The sequence below is a fragment of the Lactuca serriola genome, chromosome 4 (genome assembly GCF_051521515.1).
Source record: "Lactuca serriola cultivar US96UC23 chromosome 4, Lser_US96UC23_V15, whole genome shotgun sequence".
Classification (NCBI taxonomy): domain Eukaryota; kingdom Viridiplantae; phylum Streptophyta; class Magnoliopsida; order Asterales; family Asteraceae; genus Lactuca; species Lactuca serriola.
This window is the reverse complement of record NC_136411.1, coordinates 197204662-197219123: the sequence shown is the minus strand read 5'-3', so window position 1 is coordinate 197219123 and position 14462 is coordinate 197204662. Positions and strand designations below refer to the sequence as shown.

Sequence of the window (14462 nt, the reverse complement as noted above, 5' to 3'; positions counted from 1 at the left end):
AACTGAATAGAATGGTTTGGATATGTTTGACAGTTCCTAGAAAATCCCATATTTTCTACTAGTATAAAAGTAGCCTTCTACCAAGACCCGACTGTTTTGAATGTTTACTTCTAGAAATCCGATGTTTTTTCGTAAGTGGGTGGCAGTTTAAAAGTTCCAAAACTGTAACACAATGATGTTTTTCATACCTAATTAGTATATTTATGTATGTATAAAATTACTAAAGCATTTGATGACCCCGTAAATCAACGTGTGTTTTTAATACTCCATGTGAGTTTTATAACCATACTATTGACCCAGACTTCTTGTTACAACGTTCTTCAGGCGTTGGAATGTTATGACGTTTGTCACCCCAGACCTGACGGTCTAGCTGTAGCTAACAGCTTAGGTGCGAGATTGTAAATCCCGTATAGATCTATACACAAGTATCACGTTCTCCCTACAAGAGATTATGGTATATAATACAGGACTTTAACTGCATACTTGAAAGTACGTGAAGTTGAATGTCTCACAAAACTTAGTATCAAATAGATTTACGTATGAAAAGTCCATTTGTTCTGGTATATGAAAGTATTTCCTTGATGTAGTACTTATAGTATGTAAAATCTCATGATTACCTTGTAAACTATACCTATTATAGTTTTTCCAAAAGGGTGTTTTGTTTGAATAGTAAACCCTAGTGTAGTGTCGGCTTTGTATGTATAGTATAACATTTGCAGTAACATTATCGAACATTTATTCTCAAAATATAAATAAAGTGTTTGATATTTATATAAAACATGTTTTATTCCCAAAAGGCAAGACGTTATTGTGACATGTTTTGCATTCTGTTATAGTAATCTCTGTTATAGTATTCTCTGTTATAATATTTGTATATGATAATATTTCTCCTAAACTATAACTATAATAGCTTACTAGTAATTTATGTAATTTGAATGAAAGTATACCTTTGCTACCCAAAGGTATTGAACTGATTGAATAGCACTTTTATATCTACATATGTACACATAATACATAAGTTTAAAAGGAAGTTTTGTAAAACATTTAAAGAGTTTAATAATAAATATTGATGACTTGATGTCAATGTATAAAATGATTTAAAAAGGTGTTTGTTTGATAAGACAATGTAAAGTAAAAGAGACCTTTGCTCTAAACGCAGCTATAAAGTATATGAAATCATTTGCTTGAAACACAGTTATAAATCACATATGATTGATTATATAACAAAAAGTATAACAAAACATTTATGTCTTTCACACGAGGATAACCGTGTGTTTACTTGTATCCCCCCCCCCATTAAAAGTGTATAAAAAGCATTTATAAAACATTTGAAAGTGTAGTTATAGGGGTATGAACTCAGTTGATAGATTGAAGAAGGTGAGACGAAAGTCGAGCAGAACATCGACTGGGAAGAAGTCGATTTCTCGGAAATCTCGGGACTTCGGGACTTGCGTCGTGTATTGGAGGTATTACCGGGGCTTCAGGGTAGTCTCGGGATGCTTGACACAGAGTAAAAGTAGCGAGGAAGGTAGAATTCAACAGCCTAAGCCTAAGACCTTCGGTTTCTATTTATAGGGTTGAATTTGCCCCTCGCCACGTCACGACACCTTTTCCTACGCCGTGGTGGCTGGTCGTCACTGCATGCGTCATCACAAGTGGTTCTGACAGGCTCCAGAGCACCTGTCACATCGTGGCACGGTTAGCATGCCGTGGTGTCTGACGCAACTTTGGGGCTCGCGCCCCAAACTTTAGAAATTCATAACTTTCGTCCGAACTCCGTTTTCGACATTCTTTATATCGACGCGTAGGTGAGATTATGCTCTACAAATCTTTTTTAGACTCCGTTGGATAATTCTGAATTTATTTTTAATATATTATTAATATATTATTACTAGTAGGCCGGGACACGAAAACTCTGTCATAAATCCATAACTTCTTCATCCGACGTCCGTTTTCGTCCGTTTTCGTCAGACTTTTTACCGTTGCGCTACTATTGTTGAGACCTTCGATTCTTATTTAGGTTGTTTCGGCCAAAGGTCTCTTGATCTCTATTTCGAGTTTTTAGCTGTCTACTGCTATATCCGGATCTTGCAAAAATCTTAACTTCCTCATACGAAGTCAGATTTGGACGTTCTTTTTATGCACGTTTACGGTTTAATGATGTCTACAACTTTCATTTAGATACCTAAGGCTATAAATTATTGTATTGAAACTTCGTGTTTTACGTCTATCAGTGTTGCCTGTTTTTGCCGTGAATCTTAGATTGGTCATAACTTCTTCGTTATAACTCGTATTTTAGTGTTCTTTATATGTACGAAAACCATGATACGATTCCTACCACTTTATTTAACCCAAATAAGATTTTAGGAAAGTTAAATTTTGACCTAAATTTAACTGGTGTTACATTATATTGTCTCGAAATGTCGGGTTGTCACAACACCCCACACTCAGACTTTGCATGTCCTCAAGCAATCATTTATAGATGAATATGAAGATTTAAGTAGAAAAATCCTAAGAAAACCACACAAAATAAAAAAAAACGAAAAAGAAAAGAAAAGCACTCTATTAACGGGTTGCCTCCCGTTAAGCGCTTCTTTTTTAGGAGTCTTTAGCTGGACTCCATCCCGCTCTACCTTTCTGCTGCTTCCTCCATTAGGATCTCCTTATTCAGTTTTTGCACTTTATATTTTGTCTTGAAAAGATGTATTCTTCTCTTATATGCCCTCTTCAATTCATCCTTTCTCTTTCTTGCAACATTTTCTTCAGCTTTATGCTTTATCCTTTTACCATGCTTCTTCTTTTTCACTCCTTCCTTTTTACGTCCCATTGTTCCCTTCCTCCTTTATCTTCCTGGATTGCATTTTCAGTCATTATTTCATCATCACTTGAAGGCACAAATTCTTCATCACTTTCATCACATATTAAAGAATCTGGTGGTTTAAAATTAAAAACTTCAAACGTAGTAGAGATAAGGGCACGAGGCTTGGTTCTTTTGCTTTTGGTTGACATCGCTTCTTGATCTAGGATATTTAATTCAATGGAAGAGTTATGCTTATCATTATTCCAAGTTTTAGTGTCCTGTTTATCTTCTACACTTTCCTTATTCCCATCTTGGACTGCTTCATCATATTGCACGATTGTTTCAAGACAAGCCAAGTGTGCTTTTTCAAAGTTGATGAAATCTTTAAAAGCTTGCTTTCCTCAAGTAGATTCTCTAAGTGATCAGGCAAAATGTGCACATCTGGTCCAGAAAGGGTACTCATGGTTTGCAGGCCAAAATCTCCATCTAATCGGGACATTTTGTATGTACTCGTTGAGTCAGAAGGTGCTACTCGACGAGTCAGTGAGCTTCCAACACTTTTGAGGCTTTCTTGATAATCAGCTTCCTCGATTAGCCCCTCTATCTCCTCCGGATCTCCTTCAACATCAAAATTCACTTCCAAAGACAATAAGAATTGAGGAAATTGTATCCTCTCTTGACTCTATGTGCTTATCCTTTTCCTCAGCTTGAAAAATCACCGAATCATCCCCCACCCTTAATGTTAGTGTAGATTCACACATATCTACCAAGGCACAAGCGGTATTCAAGAACGGTCGCCCAAGAATGATTGGCACTTTAAGGTCCTCTTCCATGTCTAATACTATGAAGTCAACACGGAATACTAGTTTATCTACCTTCATAAGAAGATCTTCACACACTCCCATTAGATGTATTATTGTTTTATCAGCCATATGAATTTTCATTTGAATAGGCTTTGGGACCGGAAGGTTTAACCTTTGGAAGAAAGAATATGGCATAATATTAATACTTGCCCCTGAATCAGTCAACGCTCGTGTGTTCATTAGGTTCCCAAATTGACAAGGTATGGTGATGCTTCCCGGATCGCCCCTCTTTTCTGGCAGTTCATTCAACATTATTTCAGAAACTTCTTCCATATTTCTTCTAGTTGTAAAGAGGCTTTTAAGCAAAATTGCATATTTTGGTGTTTGAACTATCGTTTCAACAAACAGAATATTCACTTGGAGTGCCTTTATATGCTCCATAAACCTCCTATATTCTTGAATCTGCTCATCAGGTATGGCTCGGCTCGAAAATGGCAAAGGGGGCTGGTAAGGTTTCAAAAGAAAGTTGTTTTTGTCATCAGGTCTTGGACTCGTCGAGTCCTTGTTTGCGGCTCGGCGAGTCGAGTCAGGTTGACTCGATTCCCAGTTATTTGCTTCTTCTGTTTGCACCTTGTTGGGATTCTTCTGGATAGGGGTCAGAGGAGTGAAAATTTCTCAGAATCTGTTGTTATTTCTTTCACATGTGCCATTTTTGGATTTTTTTCGATATTGCTAGGAAGTTCATCGGGTGCTCTTTGGTTGATTTGTTGTGCAAGATTGGCATAGTTGTTTTTCAGTGTTATGAATGGATGCTTGGTAATTCCTAAGCATATTTTGTTGATCTATCATCATAGCTTGGTGCTCTCTAAGCATATTTCGTTGCTCCTTCATTTCAGCGTCGGTATCATTGTGCCTTTTCTCGGACACTGCTACAAATCTTGTAAACACATCTTCCAAATCAGATTTCTTCTCTAGCACCGGTTCCTCCTTTTGATAAAAGCCTCTCTCTTTTTGCTTAAATTTTTCCTCCTTTTCCTTTTTGTACTCATCATATGGTATCCATTCTTTCTTGGGTTTTCGCCGATTGTCATTATACCAATCACCACTTGAATAGCACACTTGCACTTTCTGGTTCCCGTTCTCGTCAAGATCACAATCTTTAGTGAGGTGAGGCCCTCTACAGTTTTCACAACCCACCCTAATGGCATTGATGGATTGGTCCATCTTACTTATTCTTCGATCCAAATTCTCCAACTTAGCCATCATTGCTGCCATGCTATCATTAACTGAGTTCACCACCCCTCGACTTAGTTCATTCCTTGGGTTATGATATTCTCTAAAGTGGTTAGAGAATTCTTCATTTAGTTCTTTTATCACCGGGGGTGCTTTCTTTGTAAGAGGTCCTTGTGAATCAAGGAGTTGTCTAGTTGTTACATTTACTTCATCGTAGAAGATGGAGGCCTCTTGTTGACTATTTAAATCATGAAGTGGGAAGTTCCTTAGTAAGCCTTTGTATCTCTCCCATGCCTCATAAAGTGAATCTCCAACTTGTTGTTCAAAATTGGCTATGGCTTTCTTCAACTTGGCTATCTTTGAGGGAGGGCAAAATTGGTCTATAAATTCAGTTTTCATTTTAGCCCATGTAGGGATGGATCCGGGAGGGAGTGATTTCAGCCAATCTTTTGCAGCTCCCATGAACATGACTGGTAGCATACAAAGTAAAACAATGTCGCGAGCCACATTGGGGACATTAAAGTAGTCGACTATATCGTTGACATCGTCTAGGTGCTTGTATGTGTCTTCATGATCCTTCCCGTAGAATGGGATCTCCTTAAGTTGAGCAAGTATGTTGCCTTTAAGTTCAAAGGTGGTAGTCGCAGGAACTGCGGGTTGCACGAGTCCTGGGACGGTATCGTCACATATCCTTTTCTTCCATTCTCCCATGGGAACTTCATCGATGTTAGCCATGGTGTTGTCGAGTTCTCCTTCTAGATCGCTTCCTTCTTCGTATTCGGATTCGTAATTATACTCAAATTTGGTTTCTTTGTGGAATGTATCGTCTCCAAAATTCCCAAGGTTGCTTCCTTCGCTCTTTTGACTGCTAGAATCACCTGTTTTTTTTGCTTTTCTTCCTCCCAAAGACTGATTTAAGGTCCTTGAAAGGTGATTTCTTTGGCGGGTTATGTCTTCAAGTACTTTAACCTTGTTTTTCCTAAGAGCGGATTCCAGGTCTTCAAATGGAGGAACCAAAGGTGTGTTGGATCCTCGGGTTATGTAATACCTGCAATCAAACCTTAAACACACGTAAAAAGAACAAAAATAAAATAAAAAATGAAACTGGAAATCAGCTATGGACTCGCCGAGTAGCTTCGACTGCACTCGGCGAGTTCAAGGCTAAAACAGAAATTTTTTTAACTAAAATTCTAAAAATAGAAAAATATTAAAACTTAACCTAATAACTGAATTACTTAAGAAATAACTTTTTGCAAGATGGATCTCACACAAAGGATCGATAAAACTAGAAATTATAATTAATTTTTGAACTATTCCCAGGCAACGGCGCCAAAAACTTGATGTGTGTGAAACGAACTAAATTTTATCATACTTTTTAGTTATGAATTAGACACAAAAAGACAGTAGACCTATCAATTGTGGTATAGTTAGATACGTGGGGTATTGAATTCAGGGAACGGAAATTAAACTAATCACTAGTATCGTCTAAGAACAAGTAATAGAAATTAGGGTTTTCTCTAGTTTTACAAGACTAGAAACTTAAATATTTAACTAAGACTTAAACTAAATAACTAAAAGCTAAAGCAACAAAAATCACTAAACTCAATAATTAAGGATACTTCTATTTAGGTCTAAATCTTTTCTTCCTATGGTTGATTTATGGTAAATGCTTTGGATTAAGTGTAATTGGCTACCGATTAAGATGATTAGGTTCACGTTCGCTATTGCTAATCCTTAGAAACAGATTAATTCAAGCAGTGACCAGTTGTATAAATTAATGAATTTCCTAGTTTATTAATTCGGGTTAAGTAAGACTTGTAGTCGTTAATCAAATTGGTCGTTTAACCTCTTGATGATGGTTCGTCATACAAGCTCACACATTTAGTTACCTATTTTCTAGTTAACCCTAGTTTCACATTCGCTATTCCTAGGCATATAACTATGTTTTCACATAAATCATATGAGCTTAGCAACTAAGAGATGTTCATGCAACTTAATTACTTATTTATTAACAGAAAATAGTTGTTGTTAACACATAAAGTTCTTTAACAAGCTTAACAAAAAAAAATATTACCAAATTAAATTAATCCTAACCATAAAATCAATCCATATTCACAAAATCATCTACCCTAAACAGAAGATAAGGGTTTTAGTTCATAATTACTGTAAAATCAAACTCAAAAACGAATTTAATTAGTTCAAACATGATTCAACCAAAAGATTAAATAAGAATAAACTTGAATTTGCCTTAATCCTACTCAAAATCGAATGTAGGGTTGATTCTTCACTTTCCAGAGCTTCCACCATGTTCTCAATCGCAGATTAGCCTCCTAGGGTTCTACAGAAGTCTTTGGTCTCGGTCTCAAAGTCCCTATTTTTAATTTACTGGAAACAGAGTTGACTCGTCGAGTCCAGGTTCCAACTCACCGAGTCCCTCATTAAAAATCAGTGTACGACAAGGACTTCTATGGCTTCGCGAACCTTCGATTCGACTCGTCGAGTCAGGCATTGACTGGCCGAGTTCTTCTTGTTTTTGTTACTTTTCTTCTTTATTTCAATTCCCGAACTTCCGATTGTATCTCCTGCTTCCTTTTGCTTCCAAGCACATCTTTTGGACTAAAAATACAATTTAAACATAATTAAGTACCTTTTGTCCATTAATTGCAATAAATTAGCCATTAAATAATAAAATTCCATACGAAGTAAATAGCTAAATATGCACATATCACGTATCTAATAAACATTTTACTTGCTCGTTCGAGCGTTGTAGTTTGTCTCCCATTTAGACAAACTATATATAATAACTTTTATAAATTAAGTCTATGAAAGAATCCACTTAAAAAACTAAAAATAAAAAACTTCATGATTCATATTTATGGATTACAACATGTTAGACAAACAACATAAAATAGAAACATTTGATGCAAATGAATCTAAAGCTGATGACAAATAACATGATGTTGATCGAGAAACAAAATTGAATAAAAGCACTACACTAGAAGCATGTTACAAAATCAACAACACTGACAATACATGCTTTGATGACATCAAACATACTCATTTTCAAGCATAGAGTACAACATTCTAATGCATTCAAGTCTCATTGTTATGGGAATTGATGTTATTATGATCAGAACATCACATACTTCATATGTTAAAAGGGGAATTGATGTTATTATGATCAGAACATCACATACTTCATATGTTAAAAGGTACTCTACTTATGTCAAATATGTATACTAATTTTCATTCTTAAAAAAATATAGTCTACCTACGAAATTCAACACCAAGTTCATATCCCTCCCATTATCGCCATCAGAAATCAAATGGGTTTTCAGAGTTTCTCAAAATTCTTAACAATTAATCCCATGTTGATTTTAAGATTGATTTTAAAACATAAAGGTAGGAAAACTATAAGTTATTTGAGAAATCAACAACATTGAAGTTTTTAATTGACAAAATGGTAGATGGGATTTCACTATTAATGGAGTCTAAAGTGATAATACAAGTTGAGAAGACATAAAAAAAGAAAAACGAGACAAAAGACAGAAGAATCACATAACATAAGAGCCAAGAACAGAAGGATGAAAAGAGATGGAACGATACCTGATGAACCGACGACGGCGACGACGGTGACGTGGAGTGGCGGAGGCAGAGCGAGATTGACGTCCGTTGGAGGTATTGGCTGCTGTAGAGAGATCACTGGTGTGAGAAGATGCTTCGAGTCGAAATCTCATTCTTCATAACTTGAATAAAGCCACCTGAAGAAAAGAAAACATATTTTCTATTATTATCCTATTGACATTTTTTTGGATGCAATTGTGCACTATGGCATCAATCATCATAGAAGACTCTAATAGCATCATACAATTTATTTATCACGGGATAATCCAAAAAATAACATCTATTGTTTATGAACAAACTTGGAATGAAAGATGCAAACTTAAATTTCATATCCATGTATTTTTTTATAGAAAAGATGGGTTATCTTTTTTGAAGGAAAAACCGGTTCTTATTGCTTGCGATTTTTGTAAGATTGCACCCAAAAAAGACATCGAGGTTACGTATTGTAAAAATGAATTGCAACCAATAAAAACCGAACCGCATTAAAAAACTAAAAAACCACACCGTCTATAAACCAAACCGAACGATATACTTGCAACAGCCGCATTTGCGGTTTGCGGTTTGGTTTTGACTAAAAACCACACCAAACCACACCCGTAGAAAACATAACTACAAAAATGAGGTAAACTCATAGCAAAACATGTAATTTTTTCTACAATTAAGTAAACTAAAAGTTAATGACATTCACACGTAATCTTTTTTTTTTCCTTTTTGGTAAAAAAATATCACCGTTCTATAGACAGAAGTAGCCTGCAAATGAGCTATCACCTACTTTCAGGTTTATGTTTCATTAGGAAGATCTGTTTAGCCTCTCGGAGTCAATCGTGGGTGAAATCCGTATTTTTGCTTCTTATTTAATATGCACAACTCACTCAGCTAGTCCAATTCATGAGCGCGTATCTTTTTGATATGAAACCCTCTTAAGACACTCTTACAAGCATCAACTGCCCTATGTACCTGAAATTACAAAATAAAACCATTTTATTGTCTTCTATATTATAAAATGTAAAAAAAAAAACTTGTAAACTAAGTTGGCAACAAAAATTTCAACTCTGCTATAAGAGTGTCTTAAGAAGCATTGATTAAATATTTATTAGCATAGTTATTAGCATACAAGGACTCTCAGAATATTAACATAAATTTTAAATAAATGCCGACAACGAACAAATTAAATTTATTTAAAACAATAAGAAACGTATCGGTATCGGTATCGGTACGATATCGGGTATTAGTATTAAAAAAACTCCAACAATAATAAAGAATTTAGTTATATAATGAAAATCAACAAAAGACTTACATCATCTTTCATATTTTGTGAATCATGTCTGTTTGTTTTAACATAACCTGGATCTTTACTACAAAAAGCAATAAACCACCCGTAAGTTGAAATATTAAAATTAAATATCCAAAAAATAAAAAGATAAATAGTTAAAACTAAGTATACGACATACCAACTACACCGATAAAATAATACCAATCTTGCACTTGCCAATAGTCATAATGATGGAACTAATATAGGTCAAAATTAGCACAATTATTACATATAGAAGTGTTGTGCTAATCCTAGTTTTGAAAGTATATGTACGATACTATTTCCATCCCACTATTTATGTTTTCATCCCAAAGTTTATCCAACATCCTCTTAGCATTAACTTAACAAAATCAGAAAAAAAAAGTTATTAAAAGAGAAAGTAGTAAAAAAATGTGTATTTACAAAAATACCCTTACAAGGAAAAGCAACTTGTCTATGGTTTTTATCAGACGCAAGCAGTGCTGGTGTGAGACCAGTGTTATCAGTCACCATTAAATCCTCTTTCTTTCCTTCTTGCACAAGTATTGTACATGCCTCTAAGTTTCCTTATATGCATCCAGAAATAGAATAAGTCTGATACAGTCTCCAAAGCCTTTATATGCAACCCTGCAAAATTATGTAAATACCCTCGTATCAAATGTTAGAAGAAATGTTAAATGTAAAGCATCCAATTTAGTGTACTAATGCAAAGAGCTTCTTCTGTCATTATCAAGGAAGATACATGTCTGCATTCCACTTCGTGACAATGTCATAAATGAAGGATGTTTGACCATATTGAGCAGCAACATGAGTTGTTTGTAAGAAAAAACCCAAATTTTAGTAAATGATTACGTGTAAGATTTATTTTTTGAATTGAATTTTGTTTTTGAATAATGTGATAAGAAGATACAAACCTGATATCCATACATATCAACAACATTAATCTGACCAACTTCTATAATCAAAAGCTCTGCAACTTGTATAGCTCCTCAAACAACACTCCAATATAATGTTGTTTGTCTAGTAAGATCTGTAGCATTTATATCTCGACCATGCTGCAGATTTTATAAAAAATAGAAAACGAAATAACTATCACAAGTTTTCCATGACTTGCATTCTACACTCCTGTCAACTCCTCCATTACTCATCTCTGCAATCACTTCCCATACTGGTTTCTTGTACTATTTAGGGTTCACAAACTCTGTAACCTCAAATTTCTTTGTTGTTGAAATCACACTAATATATGAGATTCACCATTTATCTAACTGTTTTTATTCATATTTTTAGGCAGCAAAATCTTACTAAGCTCAAATCTGTAGGCATTGAGATCAACACCAACCATCCTTGAAGCACCTGCAATTCTCGTACCTTCAGCAGCCTGATCATAAACAAAATATTAGCTTTTTTGGCCATGAATGAGTCTTTTTTGAGAAAGTTACAAGTTCCATAAAAGTGACACCAAGCCCCACAACTCCAAATCCAAAAATGGCAACAAATGAGCCTTTTTTAGGTTTTGCAACGTTAAGAGTAGCACCAAGACCTGAAAACATGAAGATTATTTAAGTCAAGAAAAAACCAAATGGAGCATTTATCTGTTCAGATGGTAATATTAGCTAGACCTATGTTAAGAGTGATGACCAAGAATCATATAAATTTGAAGAAAAAAATTACTTTACCTCAGAAAACCCTATAAACCATCTTTGGCTTCCAGATTATAAAAGCTTCTTGTATTCTTTCTGTAGCACCAACATCCCTACAAAATAAGAAAATGTTACCTGATCAAAACCCAGATGGGTATCATATCTAGAAGCTGAGCAAGATTGGTACTCGAAGATACCGACATCATCTGTCAATATCCCATGTGTTGGTCAATTAGGGCGTGGTACTCCAAGTAGATTCAAATATTGAAACCGAAGCATAGTTGGCTTCACGAATTTATGAAACTTGATTCAACCTGTGAAATATAATCAACTGATTTACCAAACATTTATTCAAACATATATAAACACATATGAATAGATGAAGGCAGATATACAAAAGTAAAGAGAGAAAGATACAGGAAGAGGTAGTGTACGCTGCGATTAAACAAAATAGCAAGAAACATGGAGTTTTCTTTATTTAAAAGGAAAGAACCGATCAGCTCGCATAAAAATCAACCAATGACAGCGTCGTTGCCATGGACCTTCTGCCAGCTTCATCTTCGAGTCCCAGGAGAAAAAAGATAGTGATTCCTTTAGCCATATTAGCTAGCAGTCAAATTTAGGGTTTCCTATTGGTTCAAATCCGAACATCAAGCTGATGAACAATTAGGGTTTTTGTTGGGCACCACCGGCCAGCGAACATTGGCGTATTTGGAGGGAGAAGGTGACATTCATCTGGTGGTTGCCGACATTCACGACGATTGGAGAGAGAATGTGGAGGAGGAAGCAAGCGGTGGAGGCATCGATTAGGGGATGGAAGGATTAGGAAGTAAAAGGGTTAACTATACAAGCTAACCCGGTGAAGGTTGTGGAAGGATCTGGAAAATAAACATGAAATACAGTGTCGGACAATACAATTATTTCCTTAAAAGACCCGTATATTAAAACCAATCCCAAACAGCAAAATAAGCTATAACCAAGGGACCATTTCTGCCAACACCTTAGGAACTTTACTGTTCCTAATGTTCACTTCTTTAATATATATATATATATATATATATATATATATATATATATATATATATATATATATATTCTTCAAAAGTAGGAAACTAATTATATTTCCATATTTAGTTTTTTGCTCTATTACCATTTTACCATTATTCTAATATAAACAATGTTTTTAATTTCTTTTTATTTTATAAGCTACCTAATTTAATGAGAGAAATTGAAGCCATCCACTATTTTGATCTAATGGTTGACAAGTGTTCTTACGTTCTCATAATAATCATTGTTCTCACATGAACCATCTCCTCTCTCTCTCTCTCTCTATATATATATATATATATATATATATATACACACACACACACACACACATAATACTACTACAATCTCTAAGTCTACATCAGTAATACAACAACCATTTATCCTAACTTAGGCATCATAGAGTGTTATTGAGATCTTTCCTGGTAGTAGTCGTGACCCTATTTGTCTACCTTTTCTGGTTGTATAATCTAGTTTCAACTTGAAGAGGCCAAACATTTCCACCCTCAAAGATTTTCTTAACAACATATACCAACCCATGTTCTAAAAAAAACCAAAAGTTTTGACCTGACCATTTGACTTGTAGTCAAATCAGATTAACCAATTTATAAAAGGTGTTTCTAACTAAACATCCCTTATCAAAATCCAAACTGGGGTGTTGTTATAGACCATGATATTATTAGAGGTAAGAAAGAGTTGTTGTTGTGGCCTCTATACTAGATTTCTTTATGGTGCTGACCGAGGTGAGATAGACATGGGAGAGATATAGTTATGGAGAGGTGAAAAGAGAGATGTCAGAGGTGAAAGTAAGAGAGATAGACTTATAGAGATGATTTAATTGTGGTTAGGTTGAGACAGTCCTGTTTTGTGTTGTAGACCAAGATACTCGGGCAGTCCAGGTGCACTGTAGGCCTAATGAGGCGGTCCAGTTAAACTGAAGTCCCAAGGAGAATGGTCCAGTGTACTGTAGGTCGTGCGAGGTGGTCCAGTCAGACTGAATGATCATGTGTGCATGAATTGTATGTGTATTGTTGTGTGGGGTATTTTGGAGAACTTACTAATCTTTAGGTTACAATTGTAGATTTAAATGTTTTTTGCTATTTTTGGGGATCGGGACAAAGTGAATGCGTGACTGTACACATCATCCAATGGTTATTATATTTTGAGAGATACTATGATTTTGAAACTCTAATTTTAAGTTATGTTATTAAACAATGTTTTAGTTACTTATGATTTTATAAAAATGGCTTTAACTCCCTTTAATAATAATAATAATAATAATAATAATAATAATAATAATAATAATAATAATAATAATAATAATAATAATAAATAGTATGGTTTTTGCGGCGTTGCATGAGGTCCATTTTTCTTATTTGTTGTATTTATAATCAAACATAAAACAAATATATATTTTAGTAGAATTAATTAATTGTTGTAGTTTTTTTATATATTTATATTTAAAAAATAAAAACAAAAATTACCGGGTAACCCAATTTAGATTCGGTTATATTGGTTCGAAGATCTTAAACTAAAAACCGGTTTTGAAACAAACACATTTTGAAAAAAAAAAACGGTTTAAAATAATAAACAAGAAAAATGAATCGCTTGAATATCTGTCCTTATAAAAAAAATATACCACTTCGTAAGTTTGTATATTGTTTTTACTTTTATTTTAGTCGTTTTTATGAATGAAATGCCTAAAACTAATTTAATTCACATGGATTAATATTTTATGTAAATCTTGTATACCGGTTAAGCTTATCATAATAATGTAAAACATATTATAATAACATAAATAATGTAAAAACATATTATAATAACATAAAATGCTAAAATGAAGTTCAAACCATAGTGGTAAATTGTAAGAACAAAGTTTAAATCCACGAACTTCTCCATACATCTATCGATCTTTTATGAATTTGGATTTTACCATAGATGGGCTTGCTTACCAACAAGGCTATGACCCTCTGAAGGATTCGGAAGTATAAACTTTCTTTAATTTAACATACCAATTTCTTTTT

General features: G+C 34.4%; 1 non-coding gene across 1 annotated transcript; it reads left to right on the top strand.

The window, feature by feature from the left end:
- Window positions 1-5080: 5080 nt before the first annotated feature.
- On the top strand, window positions 5081-5187 carry LOC145103607 (small nucleolar RNA R71). The gene has a single exon (XR_013706690.1). It is a non-coding gene; the product is annotated as a small nucleolar RNA R71 (small nucleolar RNA).
- The last annotated feature ends 9275 nt before the right edge of the window (window positions 5188-14462 follow it).